Source organism: Bos mutus, chromosome 3, assembly GCF_027580195.1.
Source record: "Bos mutus isolate GX-2022 chromosome 3, NWIPB_WYAK_1.1, whole genome shotgun sequence".
In the NCBI taxonomy this organism is placed as follows: Eukaryota; Metazoa; Chordata; class Mammalia; order Artiodactyla; family Bovidae; genus Bos; species Bos mutus.
The window spans coordinates 49,071,545-49,086,892 of NC_091619.1; the positions used below are offsets into that span (position 1 = coordinate 49,071,545).

At 38.9% G+C, this 15,348-nt stretch overlaps 1 protein-coding gene across 1 annotated transcript in view; it reads left to right on the top strand.

The window, feature by feature from the left end:
* The window catches only part of DIPK1A (divergent protein kinase domain 1A), a 130,124-nt gene that overhangs the window by 71,827 nt on the left and 42,949 nt on the right, over positions 1 to 15,348 (top strand). The window lies entirely within an intron of this gene.

The window sequence follows — 15,348 nt, forward strand, 5'->3', positions numbered from 1 at the left end:
GTAAATGGAATTGTTTCCTTAATTTCTCTTTCTGATCGTTTGTTCTTGGTGTATAGGAATGCAAGAGATTTCTGTATATTGATTAGAAAAAGGAACCCTCCTGCACTGTTGGTGGGAATGTAAGTTGATACAGCCACTAAGAAGAAGAGTATGGAGGTTCTTTAAAAAACTAAAAATAGAACTACCAATGACCCAGCAGTCCCATTACTGGACATATACCCAGAGGAAACCATAACCAAAAAAGACACATGTACCCCATTGTTCATTGCAGCACTATTTACAATAGTCAGAATATGGAAAGCAACCTAAATGCCCATCAACAGAGAAATGGATACAGAAGATATGGTAGGGACTTCCCTGGTGATCCTGTGGGTTGAGAGTCTGCCTGCCATGCCAACGCAGGGGACTTGGGTTCTGTCCCTGGTTGGAGAGGATTCCACATTGCCATGGAGCAGCTAAGCCCATGTGCTACAACTACTGAGCCCGCTCTCTAGCACCCTCGAGGGGCAATCACTGAAGCCTGTGTGCTACATCTGCTGAATCCCAAGTACCTAGAGCCCAGGCTGTGCAATAAGAGAAGCACCACAAGGAGAAGCATGAGGGTAGCCCCTGTTCTCAACTAGAGAAAGCCTGAATGCAGCAACGAAGACCCAGTGCAACCAAAAATAAATAGTAAATCAACAAATAAAATTTAATTATAAAAAAGATGTAGTACATATATACAATGGAATATTACTCCATTGTATGGGTCATTTCTAGGTTTATTTGGATAAACCTAGAAACTGTCAATGAAGTAAGTCAGAAAGAGAAAAATATTGTATATCAATGCATATATGGAATCTAGAAAACTGGTATAGATGATATTATTTACAAAACAGGAATAGAGACACAGACATAGAGAACAAATGTATGAACACAGGAGGGGAAGGGGAAATGCATCAAAGAAAAATGCAAATCACTGTACATGGTATATGTTTCTATATCTATAAAGTTCAAGAGTAATGAACATCAAATTCTGCATTTTAGGTATACATGGTCAATGGTTAAACTACATAGGAAAGCACATATATGATTATCATTGAAGTCAGGTGCATGTTTATTTATATATATAACCCTTTGTTGAGAAGTCACATGGAGATCAGTGAAGGTACTAGAGAAACTGTTTCTTAACCCAAGTGATAGTTACATGGGTATTTGCTTTCTAATTATAATTTAAGTTACACCAGTGACCACCTGACCTGCCTCTTGAGAAATCTGTATGCAGGTCAGGAAGCAACAGTTAGAACTGGACATGGAACAACAGACTGGTTCCAAATAGGAAAAGGAATACGTCAAGGCTGTATATTGTCACCCTGCTTATTTAACTTATATGCAGAGTACATCACGAGAAACGCTGGGCTGGAAGAAGCACAAGCTGGAATCAAGATTGCTGGGAGAAATATCAATAACCTCAGATATGCAGATGACACCACCCTTATGGCAGAAAGTGAAGAGGAACTCAAAAGCCTCTTGATGAAAGTGAAAGTGGAGAGTGAAAAAGTTGGCTTAAAGCTCAGCATTCAAAAAACGAAGATCATGGCCTCTGGTCCCATCACTTCATGGCAAATAGATGGGGAAACAGTGGAAACAGTGTCAGACTTTATTTTGGGGGGCTCCAAAATCACTGCAGATGGTGATTGCAGTCATGAAATTAAAAGATGCTTACTCCTTGGAAGAAAAGTTATGACCAAATTAGATAGCATATTGAAAAGCAGAGACATTACTTTGCCAACAAAGGTCCGTCTAGTCAAGGCTATGGTTTTTCCAGTGGTCATGTATGGATGTGAAAGTGGACTGTGAAGAAAGTTGAGTGCTGAAGAATTGATGCTTTTGAGCTGTGGTGTTGGAGAAGACTCTTGAGAGTCCCTTTGGACTGCAAGGAGATCCAACCAGTCCACCCTAAAGGAGATCAGTCCTGGGTGTTCTTTGGAAGGACTGATGCTAAAGCTGAAACTCCAGTACTTTGGCCACCTCATGTGAAGAGTTTACTCATTGGAAAAGACCCTGATGCTGGGAGGGATTGAGGGCAGGAGGAGAAGGGGATGACAGAGGATGAGATGGCTGGATGGCATCACCGACTAAATGGACATGAGTTTGGGTGAACTCTGGGAGTTGGTGACGGATAGGAAGGCCTGGCCTGCTGCGATTCATGGGGTCGCAAAGAGTCGGACACGACTGAGCGACTGAACTGAACTGAACTGTGTATTTTTTAACTTATCTGTGGCTGCACTGGATCTTTGTTGCTTTCTGTAGTTGCGGTGAAGGTGGGCTACTCTAGGTTGCAGTGCAAGAGCTTCTCATTGCCGTGGCTTCTCTTGTTGAGGAGCACAGGCTCTAGGCCTGTGGGCTCAGTAGTTGTGCACACAGGCTTAGTTGCACCATGACATATGGAATCTTCCCAGACCAGGGATCGTACCCATGTCCCCTACATTGGCAGGCAGATTCCTAACCACAGTACCACCAGGGAAGTCTGACACTATTGTATTTTAAACAATTCTATATGAAGGATTTATTTCCAAGTTTTAAAAAAGAAATTTTTAAAAAGCACTCAGGAGACTTCTGGATCCTAGAGATATGTTTTAAAATAGATATGCTAAAGCACTTATATAAAAAAAAAAAAAAACTATGTATTTGCATCTACTTACATATCTATCAGTTCAGTTCAGTTCAGTCGCTCAGTCGTGTCCAGCTCTTTGCGACCCCATGTATCACAGCACGCCAGGCCTCCCTGTCCATCACCGAATCCTGGAGTTCACTCAGACTCACGTCCATCGAGTCAGTGATGCCATCCAGCCATCTTATCCTCTGTCGTCCCCTTCTCTTCCTGCCCCCAATCCCTCCCAGCATCAGGGTCTTTTCCAATGAGTCAACTCTTCGCATGAGGTGGCCGAAGTACTGGAGTTTCAGCTTTAGCTTCAGTCCTTCCAAAGAAATCCCAGGGCTCATCTCCTTAAGAATGGACTGGTTGGATCTCCTTGCAGTCCAAAGGGACTCTCAAGAGTCTTCTCCAACACCACAGCTCAAAAGCATCCATTCTTCGGTGCTCAGCCTTCTTCACAGTCCAACTCTCACATCCATACATGATCTCAGGAAAAACCGTAGCCTTGACTAGACGAACCTTTGTTGGCAAAGTAATGTCTCTGCTTTTCAATATGCTATCTAGGTTGGTCATAACTTTCCTTCCAAGGAGTAAGTGTCTCTTAATTTCATGGCTGCAATCAGCATCTGCAGTGATTTTGGAGCCCCAAAAAATAAAGTCTGACACTGTTTCCACTGTTTCCCCATCTATTTCCCATGAAGTGATGGGACCGGATGCCATGATCTTCATTTTCTGAATGTTGAGTTTTAAGCCAACTTTTCACTCTCCTCTTTCACTTTCATCAAGAGGCTTTTGAGTTCCTCTTCACTTTCTGCCATAAGGGTGGTGTCATCTAATGTAATATATATTCATTATAGAAAATCTGTATAATACAGAGAAAACTAAAAATCATTCATAATCCTACCACTTTTGACATTTTGAAATAACCACCCTTGACATTTTGATGTATTCCTTGTAGTTTGTACAGTCTGTTTGTGACTTTCCTTTTTTTCTTTTCTTTTTTTTTTTTTTTTGAAGCAAAATTGGGAACATATCATATATGCTGTTTTGAAAGTTGATTTTTTTCTCTTACCGTATCATGAACATTTCCACATACTTTGACACTTTGAGATATTAATTTGCTATTGAAATCAGCCACAGGCTTCAGGATCACCCCATGCAATTAGTTCCCCAAGGAAAAATGTTCTGCTTTTTTGGTGCTGTCAGCCCTGTAAGCTGTAAAAAATATGAACCAGCATGCAAAGAAAATGTGAAAATTATCTGCTACTTGTTAGAATTTTATTTCTAGAGTTCTAATAAAATCAGAAAAGAGAATATGCTCATGCAAATAAAACCTTTAGAATTTAGATCAGAGAATAATGACAGTTCTTCCTATAAAAGTGAAAACTCAGCTCTTAGATAAAGAATGCTAAAACTCTGAGCAATAGGCTAATAATGCCCTTTGACAAGGAATTCTCCTCTAAAGTTTTGTCATAAAAAAAGTATTTTCATGCTCAGGACAAGCTGGGGAACATAGATATTTTTAGGACCTTTTTTTTTCACTATTTTTAACTTATAAACACTCAAGATCTTCCTTGTGTGGAATGACATGAAAGTTCTTTTCTTGTGTGTTTCTTGGTTAAACATCATAACTGTTTCTTGATGTTCATGAATGTTAGCACTAAGAGTTAAGATACATTTAGATAATTTTCTTAATGGTTTTCCCACAACCCTCCAACTAAGCAGTGAGACAACCTTTAGTAAAGGTATAGGATCCATTCCAAACAAAGTTGATCTGGAGGTGTTGTGGTATACAGTATTTACCTTATTAAATGGTTTCTTTATATTTCTATTTTTACAGTCAGCATGTTTTTCATGCTCAAGTATTATTATAAATATCTAGAGTTCATTTTTTAAAAAAGGATACAGTTATATTTAAAGATATGTCAATAATTTTAACTTTAGTTTTTTCCAGCCACATTACTCCTAAATATTTAGCAGTAAAAGTTAGCTAGCTATAGTATTGTTGCTGCTACTGCTGCTAAGTCGCTACAGTCGTGTCCAACTCTGTGCGACCCCATAGACAGCAGCCCGCCAGGCTCGGCCATCCCTGGGATTCTCCAGGCAAGAACACCGGAGTGGGTTGCCATTTCCTTCTCCAGTGCATGAAAGTGAAAGGTGAAAGTGAAGTCGCTCAGTCGTGTGTGACTCTTAGCGATCCCATGGATTGCAGCCTACCAGGCTCCTCTGTCCATGGGATTTTCCAAGCAAGAGTACTGGAGTGGGGTGCCATTGCCTTCTCCGATAGTATTGTTAATATAACAATAAGGGGAAAAAAGATATTTGAAGTTTATTTAAGAGTAAGTGATTATTTAAAAACTTGAATAAAAATACATTGTACACATGAAACTGATAAAAATGTTGTAAACCAGCCTCAAAAAATAGCAAGCTCATCTTAACTTTTTCTATGAAATGATGAAATCCTTGTATTTGAGTTTTTACAAGTTATAACCTTATCAGTTTGTTAGATTTTCTGAGTGTTCAAGTCTACTACATATATTAAGCAAAGTGTGAGAGAGATTTTTCTTCCTTACTTTTCACAATTAAGAACATCTGTATGGGGAGGTACTTAGGGATAAAGCAGATGGGCTTTGTGCTTTATATGTTTGTATTAGGTTGGTGCAAAAGTAATTGCAGTTTTTTGCATTATAAATTTGCCTTTGATATTAGAATGCATTCTTAAACAAATGTGGTTATGCTATACATAATTTTAATGCACATTTCTCATTTTATGTTTTTTTTGCTATTGACTTATTACTTGCTGTTTATTTTATATTTATTTTAGATTAGGGACATGATGTTACACAAAAAGCAAATTTGAGCAGTTTTCTTATTTGAGTTCAAAATGGGTCATAAAGCACTGGAGACAACTCACAACATCAAAAACACATTGGGCCTAGAAACTGTTAACAGATGTACAGTGCAGTGGTGGTTGAAGAAGTTTTGCAAAGGCGACGAGAGCCTTGAAGATGAGCATAGTGGCTGGCGATTGGCAGGTGACAACAACCAACTGAGGGCAATCACTGAAGCTGCCCCTCTCACTACTGCACAAGAAGTCACCATTGGCCATGCTATGGTCATTCAGCATTTGAAGTAAATTGGAAAGGTGAAAAAGCTCTATAAGTGCGTGCCTCATGAGCTAACCGAAAATCAAAAAAAATAGTCATTTTGAAGTGTCTTCCTATTCTACGTGACAACAACAAACCCATTTCTCTATCAGATTGTGATGAAAGTGGATTTTGTATGACAGCTGGTGATAACCACCTCAGTGGTTGGATTGAGAAGAAGCCCCAAAGCACTTCCCAAGGCCAAACTTGCACCATAAAAAGGCATGGTCACTGTTTGGTGGTCTGCTGCCAGTCTGATCCATTATAGCTTCCTGAATCCTAGTGAAACCATTACATCTGAGAAGTAAGCTCAGCACATCAGTGAGATACACTGGAAACTGCAACGCCTGCAGCTAGCATTGGTCAACAGAGAGGGCCCAATTCTCCACAACAGTGCCTCACCACACATCACATAACCCGTGCTTCAAAAGTTGAATGAATTAGGCTAGGAATTTTGCCTCATCCACCATATTCACCTGACTTCTCACCAACTGACTACCACTTCTTCAAGCATCTCGATAACTTTTTGCAGGGAGAATGGTTCCACAACCAAAAGGATGCAGAAAATGCTTTCCAAGAGTTCATTGAATCCCAAAGCACAGATTTTTACACTATAGGAATAACCAAAGTTATTTCTCATTGGCAAAAATGTATTGATTGTAATGGTACCTATTTTAATTAATAAAGATGTGTTTGAGCCTAGTTATGATGATTTAAAATTCACAGGTCGAAGAATCAATATTGTGAAAATGACTATACTACCAAACACAATTACAGATTCAATGCAATCCCTATCAAATTACCAATGGCATTTTTCACAGAACTAGAACAAAAAATTTCACAATTCATATGGAAACACAAAAGACCCCAAATAGCCAAACCAGTCTTAAGAAAGAAGAATGGAGCTGAAGGAATCAACCTTCCTGACTTCAGATTATACTACAAAGCTCCAGTCATCAAGACAGTATAGTACTGGCACAGAAACAGAAACGAAGACCAGTGGAAAAGAAGGAAAGAAGGTGTGGTCGCTCAGTCGTGTCTGACTCTTTGTGACCCCATAGACTGTAGCCTACCAGCCTTCTCTGTCCATGGTATTTTCCAGGCAAGGGTACTGGAGTGGTTTGCTATTTCCTTCTCCAGGGGATCTGCCCGACCCAGGAATCGAACCCAGGTTTCCCTCATTGTAGGCAGATGCTTTACCCTCTGAGCCACCAGGGAAGCTCTAAAGACCAGTGGAACAAGATAGAAATCCCAGAAATAAACCCATGCACCTATGGATACCTCATTTTTTATAAAGGAGGCAAGAATATACAATGGGGCAAAGACAGCCTCTCCAATAAATGGTGCTGGGAAAACTGGACAGCTACATGTAAAAGAATGAAATTAGAACACTTCCTAACACCATACACAAAAATAAACTCAAAATGGATTAAAGACCTACATTTAAGACCAGAAACTATAATATTCTTAGAGGAAAACATAAGCCGAACACTTAGTGACATAAATCAAAGCAAGATCCTCTATGACCCACCTTCTAGAGTAACGGAAATAAAAACAAAAGTAAACAAGTGGGACCTGATTAAACTTAAAAGATTTTGCACAGCAAAAGAAACTATAAGCAAGGTGAGAAGACAACCCTCAGAAAATCCCATGGACGGAGGAGCCTGGTAGGCTACAGTCCATGGGGTCTCGAAGAGTCGGACACGACTGGGTGACTTCACTTTCACTCTTCACTTTCATGCATTGGAGAAGGAAATGGTGACCCACTCCAGTGTTCTTGCCTGGAGAATCCCAGGGACAAGGGGAGCCTGGTCGGCTGCTGTCTATGGGGTTGCAAAGAGTTGGACACGACTAAAGCGACTTAGCAGCAGCAGCAGAATGGGAGAAAATAATAGCAAATGAAACAACTGACAAAGGATTAATTTACAAAATATACAAGGAGTTCATACAACTTAATGCCAGAAAAACAATCAACCCAATCCAAAAGTGGGAAAAAGACCAAAGAAGACATATAGATGGCTAACAAACACATGAAAAGATGCTCAACGTCGCTCATTGTTAAAGAAATGCAAATCAAAATCACAGTGGGATATCACCTCATACTGGTCAGAATGGTCATCGTCAAAAAGCCTACAAACAGTAAATGCTGGAGAGGGTGTGGAGAAAAGGGAATGCTCTTGCACTGTTTTTGGGAATGTGAATTGATGCAGCCACTATGGAAGATGGTATGCTGCTGCTGCTGCTAAGTCACTTCAGTCGTGTCCGACTGTGTGTGACCCCATAGATGGCAGCCCGCCAGGCTCCGCCATCCCTGGGATTCTCCAGGCAAGAATACTGGAGTGGGTTGCCATTTCCTTCTCCAATGCATGAAAGTGAAAAGTGAAAGTGAAGTCGCTCAGTCGTGTCCGACTGTTAGCAACCCCCATGGACTGCAGCCTACCAGGCTCCTCCGTCCATGGATTTTCCAGGCAAGAGTACTGGAGTGGGGTGCCATTGCCTTCTCCAGGAAGATGGTATGGAGAGTCCTTAAAAAACTGGGAATAAAACCACCATATGACCTGACCCAGCAATCCTGCTCCTAGGCATATACCCTGAGGAAACCAAAATTGAAAGAGACACATGCATCCCATTATTCATTGCAGCACGATTTACAATAGCTAGAACATGGAAGCAACCTAGATGTCCATTGACAGATGAATGGATAAAGAAGTTGTGGTACAGATACACAATGGAATATTACTCAGCCATAAAAAGGAATGCATTTGAGTCGGTTCTGATGAGGTGGATGAACCTAGAACCTATTATACAGTGAAGTAAGTCAGAAAGAGAAAGAGAAGTATTGTATTCTAATACATATATACGGCATCTAGAAGAATGGTACTGAAGAACTTATTTACAGGGCAGCAATGGAGAAACAGACATAGAGAATAGATTTATGGACATAGGGAGAGGGAAAGAGAGAGTGAGATGTATGGAAAGAGTAATATGGAAACTTACATTAACATATGTAAAATAGATAGCCAAAGGGAATTTGCTGTGTGTCTCAGGAAACTCAAACAGGGCTCTGTATCAACCTAGAGGGGTGGGATGGGGAGGGAGGTGGGAGGGAGGTTCAAAAGGGAGGGGATATATGTATACCTATGGCTGTTTTTCATGTTGAGGTTTGACAAAAAACAATAAAATTCTGTAAAGCAATTATCCTTCAATAAAAAAATTAATTAAAAAGAAAAAGCAAACAAAAATTCACGGTCAAAACTGTAGTTATGTTTGCACCAACCTAATAAATGAATGTGAAAAATAGGTAAGTAATATAGAAGTAGTCTTATGTAGCTGAATTTTGATATGTTGCCTCTTTATGCCTAATTCAAAACTTAATGTAAAACTATTTGAATAAATTCATAGGTTTTCAGATTTTTCATGAAATAAAATCATCACAGTAAAATAAAACAATATAAAAAAAAGAAAAAGTATCACTGTTCTTTACAGTAGAATTGGTAGAGAAAGTTTGTTTCATCATGTATATATTTTCCATCTCCAGTGATTTTTCTTTATGTATAATAAGATATTGCCAATCATTTAGTCATTAAGAATTATTTCTGTTATTTCCAGACAGATGTTATATTTTTCTAATTAAGTAGTAGTTTATGCTTTAAAGATTAATTTAAAATAAAATGATAGTGTCATACAAATTTGATTCTTTCAACCCCATAATCTTTGCTTTCATGTTATTTTGTAACCGTAATACAAGTTTTCTCAGTCTTAGTTAGCACTGTGGACGTTTGGGTAGATAATTCTTTGATGTGGGGAGCCCTCCTGTGCTTTGAAGGATGTTTAGCAACATTTCTGGCCTCAACAGACAAGACTCCAGTCACACTTTGTGGTTCTAGATCCTGCCAGGTATCCCCAGGAGGCAAAACTGACTCTAGTTGAGAATCATGCCATAGTGTATTCTCTAAAATTCTTATGACTTTCAGGAGCATAATTTGGAATAAAGCAGTGTACCACTAGTGAAAAGTGAAAGTGAAGTCACTCCGTCGTGTCCAACTCTTTGTGACCCCATGGAGTATACAGTCCATGGAATTCTCTAGGCCAGAATACTAGAGTGGGTAGGCATTTCCTTCTCAAGGGAATCTTCTCAACCCAGGGATCGAACCCAGATCTCCCACATTGCAGGTAGGTGGATTCTTTACTAGCTAAGCCACCAGGGAAGTAGCTAGGCCCAAAATCAGCAGAACAAATTTTGCTTCTGGGCAGTATTTTGGATAGTTCAGCATCAATAAAAAGGTCATAAACAGTAACTATATTTTTTCATCAAAGTCTAGATTGTCTAGGTAATTGGTATAGAACAGACCACTGGGAACATTTTAGTGAGTGCCACACAGGGAAACAGTCAGTAGGTACAGATGTCATTTATGGCTGTTTTTCTTCAACCTTTATTTTAAAATGTGAGGCAACAGGATCTGCAGAAATTAAAGGACACATGAAAGCCCTTATACTAGTTTGTGTTACCCTCAAATCACGGTGATTTCAGTGACATACCAGAATAAAAATGCGTTTCGCTCCTTTTGTCATTTACATATAACAGGTGATGCCCACTGCCCTGCTGGGAACATCCTCAATCCAACTTCCTCTCCAAAAATTTTGGCATTCTGTATCATGATGAACACACAGTGGGCAAGCCAGTTTACAGGGTATTTTTCCATTTAAACATATGCCAGAGGGAAAAAAAAATTTAATTTAGCTCTTTGAGAGAAAAACAAAATTACTTCAAATTTTATTAAATTGGCTGTGCAGAAGGGAAAAATATACAGGTCTCTGCTGCCAACATTTATTAAGCTTAATATGCATTTGATAGCTAATAGAAATTATTGATGAAGACTCCAAAGGTAGTTGACATTACTAGACTCCTTGAGGTGGGTGTCAGGGAGAAGGTAAGACAGACCAAGTTCTGAACTAGCAGAGAACTCACCATGTCTGCGTGGTTTCCTTTACTCTGTGACTTCTACCTGCTGCAGAGCAAGGCAAAAAAAGGAAAAAAGAAAATATTATTTTACAGTGTAAGGTCTTCTTGATTTTTTACTAAACGAATTGAGGTTAATCTCATTTTAAAACCCCATCTCAATATTAATGTAAGATTGAACTTCTCACCTAAGTGGTTGATTGTAACTTTATGGCCACTAAAAGATTTCAAACTGCATTCATTCCTCTTTGTATACATAATGAAAAATGGGCAAAATAATGAAGATTGATGTTTCCTTAAGTCTGCTCTGTTTAATTCTGCTGTCTGCTCTTCTACAGTGCTGTCTCTAATTGTACATAGTTTAATGATATCTAGGAGTATAAAGGTGTTGCCCATAAACAGCTTGTAAATAGCTTTCCTAAAATAAAATGGTTTCAATAATTGTATTCAGTAACTTCTTGATTGCTGAAACTTGGTTGCCTCTGATAATGCACTGTTATAATAATAGGTGTAAAAGATGTCATATATATTACATTGGGGTGGGTCGGGGGATGTGTGTGTGGGTATGTGTATAGTATAGACTTAATTCTTCACTTGTGATATATCCCTAAATGTAGAATTTGCTAGATGAAAATTTTTAGAGTTTTTGATGTATATGGCTAACTGCTCTTTCAGAAAATGCTGTGACAGCATACCCTACCACCATCATAGGAGTGAGTACAAATCTCCTCAGTTCAGTTCACTTGCTCAGTCGTGTCTGACTCTTTGCGACCCCATGAATCGCAGCACGCCAGGCCTCCCTGTCCATCACCAACTCCTGGAGTTCACTCAGACTCACGTCCATCGAGTCAGTGATGCCATCCAGCCATCTCATCCTCTGTCGTCCCCTTCTCCTCCTGTCCCCAATCCCTCCCAGCATCAGAGTCTTTTCCAATGAGTTAACTCTTCACATGAGGTGGCCAAAGTACTGGAGTTTCAGCTTTCGGATCATTCCTTCCAAAGAAATCCCAGGGCTGATCTCCTTCAGAATGGACTGGTTGGATCTCCTTGCAGTCCAAGGGACTCTCAAAGTCTTCTCCAGTACCACAGCTCAAAAGCATCAATTCTTTGGCGCTCAGCCTTCTTCACAGTCCAACTCTCACATCCATACATGACCACAGGAAAAACCGTAGCCTTGACTAGACGGACCTTTGTTGGCAAAGTAATGTCTCTGCTTTTGAATCTGCTATCTAGGTTGGTCATAACTTTCCTTCCAAGGAGTAAGCGTCTTTTAATTTCATGGCTGCAGTCACCATCTGCAGTGATTTTCAAGCCCAGAAAAATAAAGTCACCCACTGTTTTCACTGTTTTCCCATCTATTTCCCATGAAGTGATGGGACCGGATGCCGTGATCTTCGTTTTCTGAAGTTGAGCTTTAAGCCAACTTTTTCACTCTCCACTTTCACTTTCATCAAGAGGCTTTTAGTTCCTCTTCACTTTCTGCCATAAGGGTGGTGTCATCTGCATATCTGAGGTTATTGATATTTCTCCCAGCAATCTTGATTCCAGCTTGTACTTCCTCCAGCCCAGCGTTTCTCATAATGTACTCTGCATAGAAGTTAAATAAGCAGGGTGACAATATACAGCCTTGACAAACTCCTTTTCCTATTTGGAACCAGTCTGTTGTTCCATGTCCAGTTCTAACTGTAGCTTCCTGACCTGCATATAGATTTCTCAAGAGGCAGGTCAGGTGGTCTGGTATTCCCATCTCTTTCAGAATTTTCCACAGTTGATTGTGATTCACACAGTCAAAGGCTTTGACATAGTCAATAAAGCAGAAATAGATGTTTTTCTGGAACTCTCTTTGTTTTTTTGATGATCCAGCGGATGTTGGCAATTTGATCTCTGGTTCCTCTGCCTTTTCTAAAACCAGCTTGAACATCAGGAAGTGACTTCAATTCTTGTCCTGAGCCCTCTAGCTACCCTCTCTTAATCTAATGATGAAAACTCCTGTCACATCCCATTTTATCTTTCAGCTTTGTTTACAGTGATTTTTGTCACAACTTTAAAGTTTTTACATAGTCAATGTCTTCCTTTAGAGATTCTGTGGTAGTTAGAATTTTTGTCATCTCAAAAAATATTTTTGAAAAATCCCTACATTTGTATTATATTATGTCATGTATTACATGTGTATCAGTTTCCTGTGGAATTTATTTTGATGTAAGATGTGTTTTAGGTTTTTAAATATGCTATTTCCAAATGATTAACAGTTGTCTAATCATCTTATACTAAATAATCTTTCTCTAACGGCCACATACACACAAAAGATTGGACTTATAAAAGTAAAATCATGCCATGCTACTGTTGTCCAAGAAACCCTCTGAACTGTGTTAAGGGTACTTATCTGGTATTTAGGATTTGTTTGTCACTGTAAACGCAGATGTTCTGAATGTGCCTAAGGTGGCGCCAGGCACGTAGTAGACAACATATAGTGGCTGAATGAATGTGTGGGAAGCGGGTATCTTGGTATGAAAGTATTCCTTATCTTACAACGTAAACAAATGTTAAATCAGTAGAGAAAAACGTACAAACGAAGGCATGTAACCATCGCCCAGCTTGAGCAGTTACCAACTCACGGCCAGTATTGTTTTAATACTTTTCCCACATACCTTTCCCTTCCTATATTGTTTTGAAGCAAATCCCAGGTACTATTTCATTCATAAATGTTTCAGTGTCTGTCTCAAAAAGATTAACTCGTGTTTCTTTAAACATCACATTATTATGCCTAACAAACTAAAATAATGCCTTTACAGCATTAGGTATCCTGTCAACCTTCAAGTTTTCAATTGTCTCATAAATGTCATTTTTTGTTTTACAGTTTTTCATTTGAATCAGGACTCAAAAAAGATCCACGAAATGTGATTATTTAATATACAATATTTCTTAGGTATTTTTTGATCTTTGGTTTTCTCATCTTCTCTCTCTTTTCTCCCTGGTGATTTATTTGTTGAAGAACGGGGTTATTTGTATGGCCGCATTTCCCACAGCCTAGAGTTTGCTGATTGTATCCTAATACTGTCATTTACTTAAGTGTTACTTATATGCCTCTGTCTCCTGTATTTCCTGTAAACTGGTAGTTGGAGCTAAAGGCTTAATCAGATTCAGATTCAGTTTTCTTTTTGGCAAGCCCAAAAAGAAGGCGGTGGCCTATCATAATGACAGCGTTACTGGCTTTTTGTTCAGGGCCTTGCAAATTGATTTTGCTAACGTTTGTTGAGTATTTTCTGTGTGCCTAGCAAAGTGCTTATGTTCTGCAAGCATTATGTCACTCAATAATATTTAAGCTTTGTAATACTAGTACATATCAATTTCTGTCTGATGACTAGACCTCTTATTAGGGCCAAGTTATCTTAAATGTCTTTCAAACAAACCCCTTGGTGTATACTCATGGTCATTTATGTGATTTAATTTGGAAATCTATCTGGACTTTCTTTTTATTGGATTCATTTAGAGCTATACAAAAATAACTTGCATTTAAGTCATTAAAAAAATGTTTTAATAATAAAACTCAGAGATCTATCATTTAACTGTGAATTTGTTGTACTCAAGCTTTTTGGTACTGGGATTCACTTCACAAAGACCGATATCTAAACCACAAATAGAGCCAAAAGAATTCAGTATTTCGGAGTCCCTTTCTCCTCTGCACTCCGCAGACGCACTTGTGTCTCCTTCATCTCCCTCGGCTGTCTTTGCAAGCCCACAGCGCTCACAGTGTCCCGCTGTTGTCCCGTGTGAGAAACTGACTTGGGGTTGTGAAAGCAAAACTAGCTTTTCGTTGTTTGTTTACATGTCTTTAATTTATTTTTGCTCAATTCTCCACATGGTCCTAAATTCAGTTATTTATAAAATCAGACCATTGGAGTTCCAGACTCAAAACATAAATGTCAAATTATCTTGACCAGCTGACAGTTTTGGAGATGAAACTGTTTGATATGTAGTTGATGGAGAAAAACCCCCAACTGACCGGAGTCGCAATTAGATACCAGAGCACTAGTTGCAAAGCAAGGCAAAGAGGATCCTATTGTACAGCTTTACAAACTGACATGAGGGGAGTCATTTATTCTTTATATATATTCATCTTTCTTCTCCTTTAATAGTTGTAACTTTTTCCTCAAATTTCCAGAATATCTGTTAGGTGAAGCATTTGATTGATTGAATAAAAGGAACATAAAGCATTGGTGAATACAGCAGGGAAATAGGAATGAATGTGAAGTTTCATTTCATTTCATTTCTGGTTGTACCTCACTGTGAGACATTAGACTAGTAGCCAAATTCTCTGTTTTTATTTCTTTAAAACACAATTATTTTTGCCATACTTATTCATACAGAACTTTAAGATTCTTATTTGAACCAGTCTTCTATAAGCTTGTCATAGAGGGGACTGTGTCTCTCTTCACCTGATCTTACTCGGTGTCCAGGGTAGCACGGTGCACGTGCTTGAGCTTAATGAGTAACTTTGGATTCTGGTGGTATTTGAAAGATTATACATTTTAAAGGGTATTTTGTTCTCTTTTTCTTGGCAAGACCAAGGAGCTTCCTTTTCTAAGACCAGTGCTTTTTAGACT